The 24053-nt window shown below is 28.9% G+C and overlaps 12 pseudogenes; all 12 read left to right on the top strand.

The window, feature by feature from the left end:
• Positions 1-3108: 3108 nt before the first annotated feature.
• LOC142147642 (U7 small nuclear RNA) lies at positions 3109-3170 on the top strand (annotated as a pseudogene).
• Positions 3171-4782: 1612 nt separating this feature from the next.
• On the top strand, positions 4783-4844 carry LOC142147641 (U7 small nuclear RNA; annotated as a pseudogene).
• Positions 4845-6464: 1620 nt separating this feature from the next.
• On the top strand, positions 6465-6526 carry LOC142147639 (U7 small nuclear RNA; annotated as a pseudogene).
• A 1620-nt stretch (positions 6527-8146) lies between these two features.
• On the top strand, positions 8147-8208 carry LOC142147638 (U7 small nuclear RNA; annotated as a pseudogene).
• Positions 8209-9820: 1612 nt separating this feature from the next.
• Positions 9821-9882, top strand: LOC142147637 (U7 small nuclear RNA; annotated as a pseudogene).
• A 1620-nt stretch (positions 9883-11502) lies between these two features.
• On the top strand, positions 11503-11564 carry LOC142147649 (U7 small nuclear RNA; annotated as a pseudogene).
• A 1622-nt stretch (positions 11565-13186) lies between these two features.
• LOC142147636 (U7 small nuclear RNA) lies at positions 13187-13248 on the top strand (annotated as a pseudogene).
• Positions 13249-14869: 1621 nt separating this feature from the next.
• LOC142147635 (U7 small nuclear RNA) lies at positions 14870-14931 on the top strand (annotated as a pseudogene).
• Positions 14932-16551: 1620 nt separating this feature from the next.
• LOC142147634 (U7 small nuclear RNA) lies at positions 16552-16613 on the top strand (annotated as a pseudogene).
• A 3261-nt stretch (positions 16614-19874) lies between these two features.
• Positions 19875-19936, top strand: LOC142147633 (U7 small nuclear RNA; annotated as a pseudogene).
• Positions 19937-21558: 1622 nt separating this feature from the next.
• LOC142147632 (U7 small nuclear RNA) lies at positions 21559-21620 on the top strand (annotated as a pseudogene).
• A 1620-nt stretch (positions 21621-23240) lies between these two features.
• Positions 23241-23302, top strand: LOC142147630 (U7 small nuclear RNA; annotated as a pseudogene).
• Positions 23303-24053: the final 751 nt, after the last annotated feature.

Below are 24053 nucleotides of genomic sequence, written 5' to 3'. Positions count from 1 at the left end.
GTTGCATTGTCATAGTACTGTATATTAGGTTTTACTGATGTGTATTACAAGTACACAGTCCAGTACTCCTTAGGTAATAATGAAAAACTTACATACCATGTATATACATTTTATAGGGCTGGAGATATTTTCTTAGGATTAACTGGTGTTTTTGTAAAAGAGGCATTTTATTATATATATTTAAAGATGTGTTTAGGTAGCAACACTATTATAAACAGATTGGAATTGAACAGAAAGTCACACCCTTCCACAGCCTATGCACATTATCATTGCAGCATTACATTTTGTCTAATAAAGCTACACTTTATGTAAATTAACATAAAGTACTTACGTGCATTTTACTAGAGATTTTAATTAAAAATACCAGCAAATAATATAAGCTGTACTATCAGAAAAAAATATATTGATAAAGAACAGAGAATTCAACCTTGCTCACCGTGATCACTGAAGAATGATGAAACTTTTATATAAATTAAAAAAAAAGCAACTGGAATTAAATGTGCAGTGTTTATAATGCATTTGTTTAATACATGTTTAGTAGATGTTTAGAAGCACTAATATATTGGTTAAAAAGTAAATTGTAAAATATATAGGTGTATTTTAATGTGAAAGCATTGTTATGCATGTAAATTTGATTTTCCAGAAAGTGACTAAACTCCAAATGTCTTACTTGATAATGTGAGGAAATAGTCTGTGCGGCAATTTCCAATGCATACCATTAAATATTACATATCTAACACAGGAGGATGAGCAGTGCCGCCAAGACAACATTAAAATAAATAAAACACCTGTTCCAGTTGGAATCCACCCATGTGTGCTAAAGGAGCTAATTTCAGCAATTGACAGAACACTATTTCTTATATTTATAGATTTGCTAATAACTAGATCACAGCCACATGGAACAATGATGCGACTTTAAAGTAGGAAAGGGGGGCAAAACCAGAACCAGTAGTTTAATAAACTGGGATGCTGACTTCATTGTTGGTCAATATTATGAAGGCATTCTAGGAGATGCCATTTTCAAGTACATTCTAGACAAACAAAATCATAACACAGTGTCAGCATGTTTTCATGAAATACTGGTCATGCCTATCAAATATAATTCATTTTTTGGGGATGCACATTTCAAACTAGATTTTGCAACTGCAAAGGGTGTAATTTATTGAGATTGAATGGAAGTCTGAAATTTCCTTTGTTTTATGCAAATTATTGTTTGTTTTATGCAAATTATCTTTTGCCAAGTTAAACATTTTAGATTAAGGCAGAAATAAATATGTTAATGGTACTATTTAATTATAGATAAAAAATTTAGCCACATCATGAAAACTACTTTTTAAAGATATAAAATAACAATTAATTTTCAAACAATTTATTTTCTCACTATAAGATTGATGAAGCTTTAATAATGAACATATAAATGAAAAATCGAAGGTTAGTTAATGTTTATAGCTCTTTTGCTATTTGTTTAAAAGCGTTTTGGCTGAAGCTGAAAAGCACAAATATATTGGTTAATAATAGAAAATAAAGTTTTGAATATTAAAATGGATTTCTATGTCTAATGAATGCCTGAATATCCTTGTTATTTATTCTGTGTATTGTTGTTCATTAATATATTTAAATAGACATGATTTTATATTAATTTTACTGGTACATTTTATTATAGTTTTACCCAAGATGAAATATGTTGCATTGTCATAGTACTGTATATTAGGTTTTACAAGTACACAGTCCAGTACTCCTTAGGTAATAATGAAAAACTTACAGACCATGTATATACATTTTATAGGGCTGGAGATATTTTCTTAGGATTAACTGGTGTTTTTGTAAAAGAGGCATTTTATTATATATATTTAAAGATGTGTTTAGGTAGCAACACTATTATAAACAGATTGGAATTGAACAGAAAGTCACACCCTTCCACAGCCTATGCACATTATCATTGCAGCATTACATTTTGTCTAATAACGCTACACTTTATGTAAATTAACATAAAGTACTTACGTGCATTTTACTAGAGATTTTAATTAAAAATACCATCAAATAATATAAGCTGTACTATCAGAAAAAAATATATTGATAAAGAACAGAGAATTCAACCTTGCTCACCGTGATCACTGAAGACTGATGAAACTTTTATATAAATAAAAAAAAAAGCAACTGGAATTAAATGTGCAGTGTTTATAATGCATTTGTTTAATACATGTTAATAGATGTTTAGAAGTACTAATATATTGGTTAAAAAGTAAATTCTAAAATATATAGGTGTATTTGAATGTGAATGCATTGTTATGCACGTAAGTTTGATTTTCCAGAAAGTGACTAAACTCCAAATGTATTACTTGATAATGTGAGGAAATAGTCTGTGCGGCAATTTCCAATGCATAACATTAAATATTACATATCTAATACAGGAGGATGAGCAGTGCCGCCAAGACAACATTAAAAGAAATAAAACACCTGTTCCAGTTGGAATCAACCCATGTGTGCTAAAGGAGCTAATTTCAGCAATTGACAGAACACTATTTCTTATAATTATAGATTTACTAATAACTAGATCACGGCCACATGGAACAATGATGCGACTTTAAAGTAGGAAAGGGGAGCAAAACCAGAACCAGTAGTTTAATAAACTGGGATGCTGACTTCATTGTTGGTCAATATTATGAAGGCATTCTAGGAGATGCCATTTTCGAGTACATTCTAGACAAACAAAATCATAACACAGTGTCAGCATGTTTTTATGAAATACTGGTCATGCCTATCAAATATAATTCATTTTTTGGGGATGCACATTTCAAACTAGATTTTGCAACTGCAAAGGGTGTAATTTATTGAGATTGAATGGAAGACTGAAATTTCCTTTGTTTTATGCAAATTATTGTTTGTTTTATGCAAATTATCTTTTGCCAAGTTAAACATTTTAGATTAAGGCAGAAATAAATATGTTAATGGTACTATTTAATTATAGATAAAAATTTTAGCCACATCATGAAAACTGTACTTTTTAAAGATATAAAATAAAAATTAATTTTCAAACAATTTTTTTTCTCACTATAAGATTGATGAAGCTTTAATAATGAACATATTAATGAAAAATTGGAAGTTAGTTAATGTTTATAGCTCTTTTGCTATTTGTTTAAAAGCTTTTTGGCTGAAGCTGAAAAGCACAAATATATTGGTTAATAATAGAAGATAAAGTTTTGAATATTAAAATGGATTTGTATGTCCAATGAATGCCTGAATATCCTTATTATTTATTCTGTGTATTGTTGTCCATTAATATATTTAAATAGACATGATTTTATATTAATTTTACTGGTACGTTTTATTATAGTTTTACCCCAGATGAAATATGTTGCATTGTCATAGTACTGTATGTTAGGTTTTACTGATGTGTATTACAAGTACACAGTCCAGTACTCCTTAGGTAATAATGAAAAACTTACAGACCATGTATATACATTTTATAGGGCTGGAGATATTTTCTTAGGATTAACTGGTGTTTTTGTATAAGAGGCATTTTATTATATATATTTAAAGATGTGTTAAGGTAGCAACACTATTATAAACAGATTGGAATTGAACAGAAAGTCACACCCTTCCACAGCTTATGCACATTATCATTGCAGCATTACATTTTGTCTAATAAAGCTACACTTTATGTAAATTAACATAAAGTACTTACGTGCATTTTACTAGAGATTTTAATTAAAAATACCAGCAAATAATATAAGCTGTACTATCAGAAAAAAATATATTGATAAAGAACAGAGAATTCAACCGTGATCACTGAAGACTGATGAAACTTTTATATAAATTTAAAAAAAAGCAACTGGAATTAAATGTGCAGTGTTTATAATGCATTTGTTTAATACATGTTAATAGATGTTCAGAAGCACTAATATATTGGTTAAAAAGTAAATTGTAAAATATATAGGTGTATTTTAATGTGAAAGCATTGTTATGCATGTAAGTTTGATTTTCCAGAAAGTGACTAAACTCCAAATGTCTTACTTGATAATGTGAGGAAATAGTCTGTGCGGCAATTTCCAATGCATACCATTAAATATTACATATCTAACACAGGAGGATGAGCAGTGCGCCAAGACAACATTAAAATAAATAAAACACCTGTTCCAGTTGGAATCCACCCATGTGTGCTAAAGGAGCTAATTTCAGCAATTGACAGAACACTATTTCTTATATTTATAGATTTGCTAATAACTAGATCACGGCCACATGGAACAATGATGAGACTTTAAAGTAGGAAAGGGGGGCAAAACCAGAACCAGTAGTTTAATAAACTGGGATGCTGACTTCATTGTTGGTCAATATTATGAAGGCATTCTAGGAGATGCCATTTTCAAGTACATTCTAGACAAACAAAATCATAACACAGTGTCAGCATGTTTTCATAAAATACTAGTCATGCCTATCAAATATAATTCATTTTTTGGGGATGCACATTTCAAACTAGATTTTGCAACTGCAAAGGGTGTAATTTATTGAGATTGAATGGAAGACTGAAATTTCCTTTGTTTTATGCAAATTATTGTTTGTTTTATGCAAATTATCTTTTGCCAAGTTAAACATTTTAGATTAAGGCAGAAATAAATATGTTAATGGTACTATTTAATTATAGATAAAAATTTTAGCCACATCATGAAAACTGTACTTTTTAAAGATATAAAATAAAAATTAATTTTCAAACAATTTTTTTTCTCACTATAAGATTGATGAAGCTTTAATAATGAACATATTAATGAAAAATTGGAAGTTAGTTAATGTTTATAGCTCTTTTGCTATTTGTTTAAAAGCTTTTTGGCTGAAGCTGAAAAGCACAAATATATTGGTTAATAATAGAAGATAAAGTTTTGAATATTAAAATGGATTTGTATGTCCAATGAATGCCTGAATATCCTTATTATTTATTCTGTGTATTGTTGTCCATTAATATATTTAAATAGACATGATTTTATATTAATTTTACTGGTACGTTTTATTATAGTTTTACCCCAGATGAAATATGTTGCATTGTCATAGTACTGTATATTAGGTTTTACTGATGTGTATTACAAGTACACAGTCCAGTACTCCTTAGGTAATAATGAAAAACTTACAGACCATGTATATACATTTTATAGGGCTGGAGATATTTTCTTAGGATTAACTGGTGTTTTTGTAAAAGAGGCATTTTATTATATATATTTAAAGATGTGTTAAGGTAGCAACACTATTATAAACAGATTGGAATTGAACAGAAAGTCACACCCTTCCACAGCCTATGCACATTATCATTGCAGCATTACATTTTGTCTAATAAAGCTACACTTTATGTAAATTAACATAAAGTACTTACGTGCATTTTACTAGAGATTTTAATTAAAAATACCAGCAAATAATATAAGCTGTACTATCAGAAAAAAATATATTGATAAAGAACAGAGAATTCAACCTTGCTCACCGTGATCACTGAAGACTGATGAAACTTATATATATTTAAAAAAAAAGCAACTGGAATTAAATGTGCAGTGTTTATAATGCATTTGTTTAATACATGTTAATAGATGTTCAGAAGCACTAATATATTGGTTAAAAAGTAAATTGTAAAATATATAGGTGTATTTTAATGTGAAAGCATTGTTATGCATGTAAGTTTGATTTTCCAGAAAGTGACTAAACTCCAAATGTCTTACTTGATAATGTGAGGAAATAGTCTGTGCTGCAATTTCCAATGCATACCATTAAATATTACATATCTAACACAGGTAGATGAGCAGTGCGCCAAGACAACATTAAAATAAATAAAACACCTGTTCCAGTTGGAATCCACCCATGTGTGCTAAAGGAGCTAATTTCAGCAATTGACAGAACACTATTTCTTATATTTATAGATTTGCTAATAACTAGATCACGGCCACATGGAACAATGATGCGACTTTAAAGTAGGAAAGGGGGGCAAAACCAGAACCAGTAGTTTAATAAACTGGGATGCTGACTTCATTGTTGGTCAATATTATGAAGGCATTCTAGGAGATGCCATTTTCAAGTACATTCTAGACAAACAAAATCATAACACAGTGTCAGCATGTTTTCATGAAATACTGGTCATGCCTATCAAATATAATCCATTTTATGGGGATGCACATTTCAAACTAGATTTTGCAACTGCAAAGGGTGTAATTTATTGAGATTGAATGGAAGACTGAAATTTCCTTTGTTTTATGCAAATTATTGTTTGTTTTATGCAAATTATCTTTTGCCAAGTTAAACATTTTAGATTAAGGCAGAAATAAATATGTTAATGGTATTATTTAATTATAGATAAAAATTTTAGCCACATCATGAAAACTGTACTTTTTAAAGATATAAAATAACAATTAATTTTCAAACAATTTTTTTTCTCACTATAAGATTGATGAAGCTTTAATAATGAACATATGCATGAAAAATCGAAGGTTAGTTAATGTTTATAGCTCTTTTGCTATTTGTTTAAAAGCTTTTTGGCTGAAGCTGAAAAGCACAAATATATTGGTTAATAATAGAAAATAAAGTTTTGAATATTAAAATGGATTTGTATGTCCAATGAATGCCTGAATATCCTTATTATTTATTCTGTGTATTGTTGTCCATTAATATATTTAAATAGACATGATTTTATATTAATTTTACTGGTACGTTTTATTATAGTTTTACCCCAGATGAAATATGTTGCATTGTCATAGTACTGTATATTAGGTTTTACTGATGTGTATTACAAGTACACAGTCCAGTACTCCTTAGGTAATAATGAAAAACTTACAGACCATGTATATACATTTTATAGGGCTGGAGATATTTTCTTAGGATTAACTGGTGTTTTTGTAAAAGAGGCATTTTATTATATATATTTAAAGATGTGTTAAGGTAGCAACACTATTATAAACAGATTGGAATTGAACAGAAAGTCACACCCTTCCACAGCCTATGCACATTATCATTGCAGCATTACATTTTGTCTAATAAAGCTACACTTTATGTAAATTAACATAAAGTACTTACGTGCATTTTACTAGAGATTTTAATTAAAAATACCAGCAAATAATATAAGCTGTACTATCAGAAAAAAATATATTGATAAAGAACAGAGAATTCAACCTTGCTCACCGTGATCACTGAAGACTGATGAAACTTATATATATTTAAAAAAAAAGCAACTGGAATTAAATGTGCAGTGTTTATAATGCATTTGTTTAATACATGTTAATAGATGTTCAGAAGCACTAATATATTGGTTAAAAAGTAAATTGTAAAATATATAGGTGTATTTTAATGTGAAAGCATTGTTATGCATGTAAGTTTGATTTTCCAGAAAGTGACTAAACTCCAAATGTCTTACTTGATAATGTGAGGAAATAGTCTGTGCTGCAATTTCCAATGCATACCATTAAATATTACATATCTAACACAGGTAGATGAGCAGTGCGCCAAGACAACATTAAAATAAATAAAACACCTGTTCCAGTTGGAATCCACCCATGTGTGCTAAAGGAGCTAATTTCAGCAATTGACAGAACACTATTTCTTATATTTATAGATTTGCTAATAACTAGATCACGGCCACATGGAACAATGATGCGACTTTAAAGTAGGAAAGGGGGGCAAAACCAGAACCAGTAGTTTAATAAACTGGGATGCTGACTTCATTGTTGGTCAATATTATGAAGGCATTCTAGGAGATGCCATTTTCAAGTACATTCTAGACAAACAAAATCATAACACAGTGTCAGCATGTTTTCATGAAATACTGGTCATGCCTATCAAATATAATCCATTTTATAGGGATGCACATTTCAAACTAGATTTTGCAACTGCAAAGGGTGTAATTTATTGAGATTGAATGGAAGACTGAAATTTCCTTTGTTTTATGCAAATTATTGTTTGTTTTATGCAAATTATCTTTTGCCAAGTTAAACATTTTAGATTAAGGCAGAAATAAATATGTTAATGGTACTATTTAATTATAGATAAAAATTTTAGCCACATCATGAAAACTGTACTTTTTAAAGATATAAAATAAAAATTAATTTTCAAACAATTTTTTTTCTCACTATAAGATTGATGAAGCTTTAATAATGAACATATTAATGAAAAATTGGAAGTTAGTTAATGTTTATAGCTCTTTTGCTATTTGTTTAAAAGCTTTTTGGCTGAAGCTGAAAAGCACAAATATATTGGTTAATAATAGAAGATAAAGTTTTGAATATTAAAATGGATTTGTATGTCCAATGAATGCCTGAATATCCTTATTATTTATTCTGTGTATTGTTGTCCATTAATATATTTAAATAGACATGATTTTATATTAATTTTACTGGTACGTTTTATTATAGTTTTACCCCAGATGAAATATGTTGCATTGTCATAGTACTGTATATTAGGTTTTACTGATGTGTATTACAAGTACACAGTCCAGTACTCCTTAGGTAATAATGAAAAACTTACAGACCATGTATATACATTTTATAGGGCTGGAGATATTTTCTTAGGATTAACTGGTGTTTTTGTAAAAGAGGCATTTTATTATATATATTTAAAGATGTGTTAAGGTAGCAACACTATTATAAACAGATTGGAATTGAACAGAAAGTCACACCCTTCCACAGCCTATGCACATTATCATTGCAGCATTACATTTTGTCTAATAAAGCTACACTTTATGTAAATTAACATAAAGTACTTACGTGCATTTTACTAGAGATTTTAATTAAAAATACCAGCAAATAATATAAGCTGTACTATCAGAAAAAAATATATTGATAAAGAACAGAGAATTCAACCGTGATCACTGAAGACTGATGAAACTTTTATATAAATTTAAAAAAAAGCAACTGGAATTAAATGTGCAGTGTTTATAATGCATTTGTTTAATACATGTTAATAGATGTTCAGAAGCACTAATATATTGGTTAAAAAGTAAATTGTAAAATATATAGGTGTATTTTAATGTGAAAGCATTGTTATGCATGTAAGTTTGATTTTCCAGAAAGTGACTAAACTCCAAATGTCTTACTTGATAATGTGAGGAAATAGTCTGTGCGGCAATTTCCAATGCATACCATTAAATATTACATATCTAACACAGGAGGATGAGCAGTGCGCCAAGACAACATTAAAATAAATAAAACACCTGTTCCAGTTGGAATCCACCCATGTGTGCTAAAGGAGCTAATTTCAGCAATTGACAGAACACTATTTCTTATATTTATAGATTTGCTAATAACTAGATCACGGCCACATGGAACAATGATGAGACTTTAAAGTAGGAAAGGGGGGCAAAACCAGAACCAGTAGTTTAATAAACTGGGATGCTGACTTCATTGTTGGTCAATATTATGAAGGCATTCTAGGAGATGCCATTTTCAAGTACATTCTAGACAAACAAAATCATAACACAGTGTCAGCATGTTTTCATAAAATACTAGTCATGCCTATCAAATATAATTCATTTTTTGGGGATGCACATTTCAAACTAGATTTTGCAACTGCAAAGGGTGTAATTTATTGAGATTGAATGGAAGACTGAAATTTCCTTTGTTTTATGCAAATTATTGTTTGTTTTATGCAAATTATCTTTTGCCAAGTTAAACATTTTAGATTAAGGCAGAAATAAATATGTTAATGGTACTATTTAATTATAGATAAAAATTTTAGCCACATCATGAAAACTGTACTTTTTAAAGATATAAAATAAAAATTAATTTTCAAACAATTTTTTTTCTCACTATAAGATTGATGAAGCTTTAATAATGAACATATTAATGAAAAATTGGAAGTTAGTTAATGTTTATAGCTCTTTTGCTATTTGTTTAAAAGCTTTTTGGCTGAAGCTGAAAAGCACAAATATATTGGTTAATAATAGAAGATAAAGTTTTGAATATTAAAATGGATTTGTATGTCCAATGAATGCCTGAATATCCTTATTATTTATTCTGTGTATTGTTGTCCATTAATATATTTAAATAGACATGATTTTATATTAATTTTACTGGTACGTTTTATTATAGTTTTACCCCAGATGAAATATGTTGCATTGTCATAGTACTGTATATTAGGTTTTACTGATGTGTATTACAAGTACACAGTCCAGTACTCCTTAGGTAATAATGAAAAACTTACAGACCATGTATATACATTTTATAGGGCTGGAGATATTTTCTTAGGATTAACTGGTGTTTTTGTAAAAGAGGCATTTTATTATATATATTTAAAGATGTGTTAAGGTAGCAACACTATTATAAACAGATTGGAATTGAACAGAAAGTCACACCCTTCCACAGCCTATGCACATTATCATTGCAGCATTACATTTTGTCTAATAAAGCTACACTTTATGTAAATTAACATAAAGTACTTACGTGCATTTTACTAGAGATTTTAATTAAAAATACCAGCAAATAATATAAGCTGTACTATCAGAAAAAAATATATTGATAAAGAACAGAGAATTCAACCTTGCTCACCGTGATCACTGAAGACTGATGAAACTTATATATATTTAAAAAAAAAGCAACTGGAATTAAATGTGCAGTGTTTATAATGCATTTGTTTAATACATGTTAATAGATGTTCAGAAGCACTAATATATTGGTTAAAAAGTAAATTGTAAAATATATAGGTGTATTTTAATGTGAAAGCATTGTTATGCATGTAAGTTTGATTTTCCAGAAAGTGACTAAACTCCAAATGTCTTACTTGATAATGTGAGGAAATAGTCTGTGCTGCAATTTCCAATGCATACCATTAAATATTACATATCTAACACAGGTAGATGAGCAGTGCGCCAAGACAACATTAAAATAAATAAAACACCTGTTCCAGTTGGAATCCACCCATGTGTGCTAAAGGAGCTAATTTCAGCAATTGACAGAACACTATTTCTTATATTTATAGATTTGCTAATAACTAGATCACGGCCACATGGAACAATGATGCGACTTTAAAGTAGGAAAGGGGGGCAAAACCAGAACCAGTAGTTTAATAAACTGGGATGCTGACTTCATTGTTGGTCAATATTATGAAGGCATTCTAGGAGATGCCATTTTCAAGTACATTCTAGACAAACAAAATCATAACACAGTGTCAGCATGTTTTCATGAAATACTGGTCATGCCTATCAAATATAATCCATTTTATAGGGATGCACATTTCAAACTAGATTTTGCAACTGCAAAGGGTGTAATTTATTGAGATTGAATGGAAGACTGAAATTTCCTTTGTTTTATGCAAATTATTGTTTGTTTTATGCAAATTATCTTTTGCCAAGTTAAACATTTTAGATTAAGGCAGAAATAAATATGTTAATGGTACTATTTAATTATAGATAAAAATTTTAGCCACATCATGAAAACTGTACTTTTTAAAGATATAAAATAAAAATTAATTTTCAAACAATTTTTTTTCTCACTATAAGATTGATGAAGCTTTAATAATGAACATATTAATGAAAAATTGGAAGTTAGTTAATGTTTATAGCTCTTTTGCTGTTTGTTTAAAAGCTTTTTGGCTGAAGCTGAAAAGCACAAATATATTGGTTAATAATAGAAGATAAAGTTTTGAATATTAAAATGGATTTGTATGTCCAATGAATGCCTGAATATCCTTATTATTTATTCTGTGTATTGTTGTCCATTAATATATTTAAATAGACATGATTTTATATTAATTTTACTGGTACGTTTTATTATAGTTTTACCCCAGATGAAATATGTTGCATTGTCATAGTACTGTATATTAGGTTTTACTGATGTGTATTACAAGTACACAGTCCAGTACTCCTTAGGTAATAATGAAAAACTTACAGACCATGTATATACATTTTATAGGGCTGGAGATATTTTCTTAGGATTAACTGGTGTTTTTGTAAAAGAGGCATTTTATTATATATATTTAAAGATGTGTTAAGGTAGCAACACTATTATAAACAGATTGGAATTGAACAGAAAGTCACACCCTTCCACAGCCTATGCACATTATCATTGCAGCATTACATTTTGTCTAATAAAGCTACACTTTATGTAAATTAACATAAAGTACTTACGTGCATTTTACTAGAGATTTTAATTAAAAATACCAGCAAATAATATAAGCTGTACTATCAGAAAAAAATATATTGATAAAGAACAGAGAATTCAACCTTGCTCACCGTGATCACTGAAGACTGATGAAAATTTTATATAAATTAAAAAAAAAGCAACTGGAATTAAATGTGCAGTGTTTATAATGCATTTGTTTAATACATGTTAATAGATGTTCAGAAGCACTAATATATTGGTTAAAAAGTAAATTGTAAAATATATAGGTGTATTTTAATGTGAAAGCATTGTTATGCATGTAAGTTTGATTTTCCAGAAAGTGACTAAACTCCAAATGTCTTACTTGATAATGTGAGGAAATAGTCTGTGCGGCAATTTCCAATGCATACCATTAAATATTACATATCTAACACAGGAGGATGAGCAGTGCCGCCAAGACAACATTAAAATAAATAAAACACCTGTTTCAGTTGGAATCCACCCATGTGTGCTAAAGGAGCTACTTTCAGCAATTGACAGAACACTATTTCTTATATTTATAGATTTGCTAATAACTAGATCACGGCCACATGGAACAATGATGCGACTTTAAAGTAGAAAAGGGGGGCAAAACCAGAACCAGTAGTTTAATAAACTGGGATGCTGACTTCATTGTTGGTCAATATTATGAAGGCATTCTAGGAGATGCCATTTTCAAGTACATTCTAGACAAACAAAATCATAACACAGTGTCAGCATGTTTTCATGAAATACTGGTCATGCCTATCAAATATAATCCATTTTATGGGGATGCACATTTCAAACTAGATTTTGCAACTGCAAAGGGTGTAATTTATTGAGATTGAATGGAAGACTGAAATTTCCTTTGTTTTATGCAAATTATTGTTTGTTTTATGCAAATTATCTTTTGCCAAGTTAAACATTTTAGATTAAGGCAGAAATAAATATGTTAATGGTATTATTTAATTATAGATAAAAATTTTAGCCACATCATGAAAACTGTACTTTTTAAAGATATAAAATAACAATTAATTTTCAAACAATTTTTTTTCTCACTATAAGATTGATGAAGCTTTAATAATGAACATATGCATGAAAAATCGAAGGTTAGTTAATGTTTATAGCTCTTTTGCTATTTGTTTAAAAGCTTTTTGGCTGAAGCTGAAAAGCACAAATATATTGGTTAATAATAGAAAATAAAGTTTTGAATATTAAAATGGATTTGTATGTCCAATGAATGCCTGAATATCCTTATTATTTATTCTGTGTATTGTTGTCCATTAATATATTTAAATAGACATGATTTTATATTAATTTTACTGGTACGTTTTATTATAGTTTTACCCCAGATGAAATATGTTGCATTGTCATAGTACTGTATGTTAGGTTTTACTGATGTGTATTACAAGTACACAGTCCAGTACTCCTTAGGTAATAATGAAAAACTTACAGACCATGTATATACATTTTATAGGGCTGGAGATATTTTCTTAGGATTAACTGGTGTTTTTGTAAAAGAGGCATTTTATTATATATATTTAAAGATGTGTTAAGGTAGCAACACTATTATAAACAGATTGGAATTGAACAGAAAGTCACACCCTTCCACAGCCTATGCACATTATCATTGCAGCATTACATTTTGTCTAATAAAGCTACACTTTATGTAAATTAACATAAAGTACTTACGTGCATTTTACTAGAGATTTTAATTAAAAATACCAGCAAATAATATAAGCTGTACTATCAGAAAAAAATATATTGATAAAGAACAGAGAATTCAACCTTGCTCACCGTGATCACTGAAGACTGATGAAACTTTTATATAAATTTAAAAAAAAGCAACTGGAATTAAATGTGCAGTGTTTATAATGCATTTGTTTAATACATGTTAATAGATGTTCAGAAGCACTAATATATTGGTTAAAAAGTAAATTGTAAAATATATAGGTGTATTTTAATGTGAAAGCATTGTTATGCATGTAAGTTTGATTTTCCAGAAAGTGACTAAACTCCAAATGTCTTACTTGATAATGTGAGGAAATAGTCTGTGCGGCAATTTCCAATGCATACCATTAAATATTACATATCTAACACAGGAGGATGAGCAGTGCGCCAAGACAACATTAAAATAAATAAAACACCTGTTCCAGTTGGAATCCACCCATGTGTGCTAAAGGAGCTAATTTCAGCAATTGACAGAACACTATTTCTTATATTTATAGATTTGCTAATAACTAGATCACGGCCACATGGAACAATGATGCGACTTTAAAGTAGGAAAGGGGGGCAAAACCAGAACCAGTAGTTTAATAAACTGGGATGCTGACTTCATTGTTGGTCAATATTATGAAGGCATTCTAGGAGATGCCATTTTCAAGTACATTCTAGACAAACAAAATCATAACACAGAGTCAGCATGTTTTCATAAAATACTGGTCATGCCTATCAAATATAATTCATTTTTTGGGGATGCACATTTCAAACTAGATTTTGCAACTGCAAAGGGTGTAATTTATTGAGATTGAATGGAAGACTGAAATTTCCTTTGTTTTATGCAAATTATTGTTTGTTTTATGCAAATTATCTTTTGCCAAGTTAAACATTTTAGATTAAGGCAGAAATAAATATGTTAATGGTACTATTTAATTATAGATAAAAATTTTAGCCACATCATGAAAACTGTACTTTTTAAAGATATAAAATAAAAATTAATTTTCAAACAATTTTTTTTCTCACTATAAGATTGATGAAGCTTTAATAATGAACATATTAATGAAAAATTGGAAGTTAGTTAATGTTTATAGCTCTTTTGCTATTTGTTTAAAAGCTTTTTGGCTGAAGCTGAAAAGCACAAATATATTGGTTAATAATAGAAGATAAAGTTTTGAATATTAAAATGGATTTGTATGTCCAATGAATGCCTGAATATCCTTATTATTTATTCTGTGTATTGTTGTCCATTAATATATTTAAATAGACATGATTTTATATTAATTTTACTGGTACGTTTTATTATAGTTTTACCCCAGATGAAATATGTTGCATTGTCATAGTACTGTATATTAGGTTTTACTGATGTGTATTACAAGTACACAGTCCAGTACTCCTTAGGTAATAATGAAAAACTTACAGACCATGTATATACATTTTATAGGGCTGGAGATATTTTCTTAGGATTAACTGGTGTTTTTGTAAAAGAGGCATTTTATTATATATATTTAAAGATGTGTTAAGGTAGCAACACTATTATAAACAGATTGGAATTGAACAGAAAGTCACACCCTTCCACAGCCTATGCACATTATCATTGCAGCATTACATTTTGTCTAATAAAGCTACACTTTATGTAAATTAACATAAAGTACTTACGTGCATTTTACTAGAGATTTTAATTAAAAATACCAGCAAATAATATAAGCTGTACTATCAGAAAAAAATATATTGATAAAGAACAGAGAATTCAACCTTGCTCACCGTGATCACTGAAGACTGATGAAACTTATATATATTTAAAAAAAAAGCAACTGGAATTAAATGTGCAGTGTTTATAATGCATTTGTTTAATACATGTTAATAGATGTTCAGAAGCACTAATATATTGGTTAAAAAGTAAATTGTAAAATATATAGGTGTATTTTAATGTGAAAGCATTGTTATGCATGTAAGTTTGATTTTCCAGAAAGTGACTAAACTCCAAATGTCTTACTTGATAATGTGAGGAAATAGTCTGTGCTGCAATTTCCAATGCATACCATTAAATATTACATATCTAACACAGGTAGATGAGCAGTGCGCCAAGACAACATTAAAATAAATAAAACACCTGTTCCAGTTGGAATCCACCCATGTGTGCTAAAGGAGCTAATTTCAGCAATTGACAGAACACTATTTCTTATATTTATAGATTTGCTAATAACTAGATCACGGCCACATGGAACAATGATGCGACTTTAAAGTAGGAAAGGGGGGCAAAACCAGAACCAGTAGTTTAATAAACTGGGATGCTGACTTCATTGTTGGTCAATATTATGAAGGCATTCTAGGAGATGCCATTTTCAAGTACATTCTAGACAAACAAAATCATAACACAGTGTCAGCATGTTTTCATGAAATACTGGTCATGCCTATCAAATATAATCCATTTTATAGGGATGCACATTTCAAACTAGATTTTGCAACTGCAAAGGGTGTAATTTATTGAGATTGAATGGAAGACTGAAATTTCCTTTGTTTTATGCAAATTATTGTTTGTTTTATGCAAATTATCTTTTGCCAAGTTAAACATTTTAGATTAAGGCAGAAATAAATATGTTAATGGTACTATTTAATTATAGATAAAAATTTTAGCCACATCATGAAAACTGTACTTTTTAAAGATATAAAATAAAAATTAATTTTCAAACAATTTTTTTTCTCACTATAAGATTGATGAAGCTTTAATAATGAACATATTAATGAAAAATTGGAAGTTAGTTAATGTTTATAGCTCTTTTGCTATTTGTTTAAAAGCTTTTTGGCTGAAGCTGAAAAGCACAAATATATTGGTTAATAATAGAAGATAAAGTTTTGAATATTAAAATGGATTTGTATGTCCAATGAATGCCTGAATATCCTTATTATTTATTCTGTGTATTGTTGTCCATTAATATATTTAAATAGACATGATTTTATATTAATTTTACTGGTACGTTTTATTATAGTTTTACCCCAGATGAAATATGTTGCATTGTCATAGTACTGTATATTAGGTTTTACTGATGTGTATTACAAGTACACAGTCCAGTACTCCTTAGGTAATAATGAAAAACTTACAGACCATGTATATACATTTTATAGGGCTGGAGATATTTTCTTAGGATTAACTGGTGTTTTTGTAAAAGAGGCATTTTATTATATATATTTAAAGATGTGTTAAGGTAGCAACACTATTATAAACAGATTGGAATTGAACAGAAAGTCACACCCTTCCACAGCCTATGCACATTATCATTGCAGCATTACATTTTGTCTAATAAAGCTACACTTTATGTAAATTAACATAAAGTACTTACGTGCATTTTACTAGAGATTTTAATTAAAAATACCAGCAAATAATATAAGCTGTACTATCAGAAAAAAATATATTGATAAAGAACAGAGAATTCAACCTTGCTCACCGTGATCACTGAAGACTGATGAAACTTATATATATTTAAAAAAAAAGCAACTGGAATTAAATGTGCAGTGTTTATAATGCATTTGTTTAATACATGTTAATAGATGTTCAGAAGCACTAATATATTGGTTAAAAAGTAAATTGTAAAATATATAGGTGTATTTTAATGTGAAAGCATTGTTATGCATGTAAGTTTGATTTTCCAGAAAGTGACTAAACTCCAAATGTCTTACTTGATAATGTGAGGAAATAGTCTGTGCTGCAATTTCCAATGCATACCATTAAATATTACATATCTAACACAGGTAGATGAGCAGTGCGCCAAGACAACATTAAAATAAATAAAACACCTGTTCCAGTTGGAATCCACCCATGTGTGCTAAAGGAGCTAATTTCAGCAATTGACAGAACACTATTTCTTATATTTATAGATTTGCTAATAACTAGATCACGGCCACATGGAACAATGATGCGACTTTAAAGTAGGAAAGGGGGGCAAAACCAGAACCAGTAGTTTAATAAACTGGGATGCTGACTTCATTGTTGGTCAATATTATGAAGGCATTCTAGGAGATGCCATTTTCAAGTACATTCTAGACAAACAAAATCATAACACAGTGTCAGCATGTTTTCATGAAATACTGGTCATGCCTATCAAATATAATCCATTTTATAGGGATGCACATTTCAAACTAGATTTTGCAACTGCAAAGGGTGTAATTTATTGAGATTGAATGGAAGACTGAAATTTCCTTTGTTTTATGCAAATTATTGTTTGTTTTATGCAAATTATCTTTTGCCAAGTTAAACATTTTAGATTAAGGCAGAAATAAATATGTTAATGGTACTATTTAATTATAGATAAAAATTTTAGCCACATCATGAAAACTGTATTTTTTAAAGATATAAAATAAAAATTAATTTTCAAACAATTTTTTTTCTCACTATAAGATTAATGATGCTTTAATAATGAACATATTAATGAAAAATTGAAGGTTAGTTAATCTTTATAGCTCTTTTGCTATTTGTTTAAAAGCTTTTTGGCTGAAGCTGAAAAGCACAAATATATTGTTTAATAATAGAAAATAAAGTTTTGAATATTATTTATTATGTGTATTGTTGTTCATTAATATATTTAAATAGACATGATTTTATATTAATTTTACTGGTACATTTTATTATAGTTTTACCCCAGATGAAATATGTTGCATTGTCATAGTACTGTATGTTAGGTTTTACTGATGTGTATTACAAGTACACAGTCCAGTACTCCTTAGGTAATAATGAAAAACTTACAGACCATGTATATACATTTTATAGGGCTGGAGATATTTTCTTAGGATTAACTGGTGTTTTTGTATAAGAGGCATTTTATTATATATATTTAAAGATGTGTTTAGGTAGCAACACTATTATAAACAGATTTGAATTGAACAGAAAGTCACACCCTTCCACAGCCTATGCACATTATCATTGCAGCATTACATTTTGTCTAATAAAGCTACACTTTATGTAAATTAACATAAAGTACTTACGTGCATTTTACTAGAGATTTTAATTAAAAATACCAGCAAATAATATAAGCTGTACTATCAGAAAAAAATATATTGATAAAGAACAGAGAATTCAACCTTGCTCACCGTGATCACTGAAGACTGATGAAACTTTTATATAAATTAAAAAAAAAGCAACTGGAATTAAATGTGCAGTGTTTATAATGCATTTGTTTAATACATGTTAATAGATGTTCAGAAGCACTAATATATTGGTTAAAAAGTAAATTGTAAAATATATAGGTGTATTTTAATGTGAAAGCATTGTTATGCATGTAAGTTTGATTTTCCAGAAAGTGACTAAACTCCAAATGTCTTACTTGATAATGTGAGGAAATAGTCTGTGCTGCAATTTCCAATGCATACCATTAAATATTACATATCTAACACAGGAGGATGAGCAGTGCCGCCAAGACAACATTAAAATAAATAAAACACCTGTTTCAGTTGGAATCCACCCATGTGTGCTAAAGGAGCTACTTTCAGCAATTGACAGAACACTATTTCTTATATTTATAGATTTGCTAATAACTAGATCACGGCCACATGGAACAATGATGCAACTTTAAAGTAGGAAAGGGGGGCAAAACCAGAACCAGTAGTTTAATAAACTGGGATGCTGACTTCATTGTTGGTCAATATTATGAAGGCATTCTAGGAGATGCCATTTTCAAGTACATTCTAGACAAACAAAATCATAACACAGTGTCAGCATGTTTTCATGAAATACTGGTCATGCCTATCAAATATAATTCATTTTTTGGGGATGCACATTTCAAACTAGATTTTGCAACTGCAAAGGGTGTAATTTATTGAGATTGAATGGAAGACTGAAATTTCCTTTGTTTTATGCAAATTATTGTTTGTTTTATGCAAATTATCTTTTGCCAAGTTAAACATTTTAGATTAAGGCAGAAATAAATATGTTAATGGTACTATTTAATTATAGATAAAAATTTTAGCCACATCATGAAAACTGTACTTTTTAAAGATATAAAATAACAATTAATTTTCAAACAATTTTTTTTCTCACTATAAGATTGATGAAGCTTTAATAATGAACATATAAATGAAAAATCGAAGTGTAGTTAATGTTTATAGCTCTTTTGCTATTTGTTTAAAAGCTTTTTGGCTGAAGCTGAAAAGCACAAATATATTGGTTAATAATAGAAAATAAAGTTTTGAATATTAAAATGGATTTGTATGTCCAATGAATGCCTCAATATCCTTATTATTTATTCTGTGTATTGTTGTCCATTAATATATTTAAATAGACATGATTTTATATTAATTTTACTGGTACGTTTTATTATAGTTTTACCCCAGATGAAATATGTTGCATTGTCATAGTACTGTATGTTAGGTTTTACTGATGTGTATTACAAGTACACAGTCCAGTACTCCTTAGGTAATAATGAAAAACTTACAGACCATGTATATACATTTTATAGGGCTGGAGATATTTTCTTAGGATTAACTGGTGTTTTTGTAAAAGAGGCATTTTATTATATATATTTAAAGATGTGTTAAGGTAGCAACACTATTATAAACAGATTGTAATTGAACAGAAAGTCACACCCTTCCACAGCCTATGCACATTATCATTGCAGCATTACATTTTGTCTAATAAAGCTACACTTTATGTAAATTAACATAAAGTACTTACGTGCATTTTACTAGAGATTTTAATTAAAAATACCAGCAAATAATATAAGCTGTACTGTCAGAAAAAAATATATTGATAAAGAACAGAGAATTCAACCTTGCTCACCGTGATCACTGAAGACTGATGAAACTTTTATACACATTACAATAAAAGCAACTGGAATTAAATGTGCAGTGTTTATAATGCATTTGTTTAATACATGTTAATAGATGTTTAGAAGCACTAATATATTGGTTAAAAAGTAAATTGTAAAATATATAGGTGTATTTTAATGTGAAAGCATTGTTATGCATGTAAGTTTGATTTTCCAGAAAGTGACTAAACTCCAAATGTATTACTTGATAATGTGAGGAAATAGTCTGTGCGGCAATTTCCAATGCATACCATTAAATATTACATATCTAACACAGGAGGATGAGCAGTGCCGCCAAGACAACATTAAAATAAATAAAACACCTGTTTCAGTTGGAATCCACCCATGTGTGCTAAAGGAGCTACTTTCAGCAATTGACAGAACACTATTTCTTATATTTATAGATTTGCTAATAACTAGATCACGGCCACATGGAACAATGATGCAACTTTAAAGTAGGAAAGGGGGGCAAAACCAGAACCAGTAGTTTAATAAACTGGGATGCTGACTTCATTGTTGGTCAATATTATGAAGGCATTCTAGGAGATGCCATTTTCAAGTACATTCTAGACAAACAAAATCATAACACAGTGTCAGCATGTTTTCATGAAATACTGGTCATGCCTATCAAATATAATTCATTTTTTGGGGATGCACATTTCAAACTAGATTTTGCAACTGCAAAGGGTGTAATTTATTGAGATTGAATGGAAGACTGAAATTTCCTTTGTTTTATGCAAATTATTGTTTGTTTTATGCAAATTATCTTTTGCCAAGTTAAACATTTTAGATTAAGGCAGAAATAAATATGTTAATGGTACTATTTAATTATAGATAAAAATTTTAGCCACATCATGAAAACTGTACTTTTTAAAGATATAAAATAACAATTAATTTTCAAACAATTTTTTTTCTCACTATAAGATTGATGAAGCTTTAATAATGAACATATTAATGAAAAATTGAAGGTTAGTTAATGTTTATAGCTCTTTTGCTATTTGTTTAAAAGCTTTTTGGCTGAAGCTGAAAAGCACAAATATATTGGTTAATAATAGAAGATAAAGTTTTGAATATTAAAATGGATTTGTATGTCCAATGAATGCCTGAATATCCTTATTATTTATTCTGTGTATTGTTGTCCATTAATATATTTAAATAGACATGATTTTATATTAATTTTACTGGTACGTTTTATTATAGTTTTACCCCAGATGAAATATGTTGCATTGTCATAGTACTGTATATTAGGTTTTACTGATGTGTATTACAAGTACACAGTCCAGTACTCCTTAGGTAATAATGAAAAACTTACAGACCATGTATATACATTTTATAGGGCTGGAGATATTTTCTTAGGATTAACTGGTGTTTTTGTAAAAGAGGCATTTTATTATATATATTTAAAGATGTGTTAAGGTAGCAACACTATTATAAACAGATTGGAATTGAACAGAAAGTCACACCCTTCCACAGCCTATGCACATTATCATTGCAGCATTACATTTTGTCTAATAAAGCTACACTTTATGTAAATTAACATAAAGTACTTACGTGCATTTTACTAGAGATTTTAATTAAAAATACCAGCAAATAATATAAGCTGTACTATCAGAAAAAAATATATTGATAAAGAACAGAGAATTCAACCTTGCTCACCGTGATCACTGAAGACTGATGAAACTTATATATATTTAAAAAAAAAGCAACTGGAATTAAATGTGCAGTGTTTATAATGCATTTGTTTAATACATGTTAATAGATGTTCAGAAGCACTAATATATTGGTTAAAAAGTAAATTGTAAAATATATAGGTGTATTTTAATGTGAAAGCATTGTTATGCATGTAAGTTTGATTTTCCAGAAAGTGACTAAACTCCAAATGTCTTACTTGATAATGTGAGGAAATAGTCTGTGCTGCAATTTCCAATGCATACCATTAAATATTACATATCTAACACAGGTAGATGAGCAGTGCGCCAAGACAACATTAAAATAAATAAAACACCTGTTCCAGTTGGAATCCACCCATGTGTGCTAAAGGAGCTAATTTCAGCAATTGACAGAACACTATTTCTTATATTTATAGATTTGCTAATAACTAGATCACGGCCACATGGAACAATGATGCGACTTTAAAGTAGGAAAGGGGGGCAAAACCAGAACCAGTAGTTTAATAAACTGGGATGCTGACTTCATTGTTGGTCAATATTATGAAGGCATTCTAGGAGATGCCATTTTCAAGTACATTCTAGACAAACAAAATCATAACACAGTGTCAGCATGTTTTCATGAAATACTGGTCATGCCTATCAAATATAATCCATTTTATAGGGATGCACATTTCAAACTAGATTTTGCAACTGCAAAGGGTGTAATTTATTGAGATTGAATGGAAGACTGAAATTTCCTTTGTTTTATGCAAATTATTGTTTGTTTTATGCAAATTATCTTTTGCCAAGTTAAACATTTTAGATTAAGGCAGAAATAAATATGTTAATGGTACTATTTAATTATAGATAAAAATTTTAGCCACATCATGAAAACTGTACTTTTTAAAGATATAAAATAAAAATTAATTTTCAAACAATTTTTTTTCTCACTATAAGATTGATGAAGCTTTAATAATGAACATATTAATGAAAAATTGGAAGTTAGTTAATGTTTATAGCTCTTTTGCTATTTGTTTAAAAGCTTTTTGGCTGAAGCTGAAAAGCACAAATATATTGGTTAATAATAGAAGATAAAGTTTTGAATATTAAAATGGATTTGTATGTCCAATGAATGCCTGAATATCCTTATTATTTATTCTGTGTATTGTTGTCCATTAATATATTTAAATAGACATGATTTTATATTAATTTTACTGGTACGTTTTATTATAGTTTTACCCCAGATGAAATATGTTGCATTGTCATAGTACTGTATATTAGGTTTTACTGATGTGTATTACAAGTACACAGTCCAGTACTCCTTAGGTAATAATGAAAAACTTACAGACCATGTATATACATTTTATAGGGCTGGAGATATTTTCTTAGGATTAACTGGTGTTTTTGTAAAAGAGGCATTTTATTATATATATTTAAAGATGTGTTAAGGTAGCAACACTATTATAAACAGATTGGAATTGAACAGAAAGTCACACCCTTCCACAGCCTATGCACATTATCATTGCAGCATTACATTTTGTCTAATAAAGCTACACTTTATGTAAATTAACATAAAGTACTTACGTGCATTTTACTAGAGATTTTAATTAAAAATACCAGCAAATAATATAAGCTGTACTATCAGAAAAAAATATATTGATAAAGAACAGAGAATTCAACCTTGCTCACCGTGATCACTGAAGACTGATGAAACTTATATATATTTAAAAAAAAAGCAACTGGAATTAAATGTGCAGTGTTTATAATGCATTTGTTTAATACATGTTAATAGATGTTCAGAAGCACTAATATATTGGTTA

Source organism: Mixophyes fleayi, chromosome 3, assembly GCF_038048845.1.
Source record: "Mixophyes fleayi isolate aMixFle1 chromosome 3, aMixFle1.hap1, whole genome shotgun sequence".
Lineage (NCBI taxonomy): Eukaryota > Metazoa > Chordata > Amphibia > Anura > Limnodynastidae > Mixophyes > Mixophyes fleayi.
The sequence above is the reverse complement of the archived record's forward strand: the minus strand, read 5'-3'. Positions and strand labels throughout refer to the sequence as shown.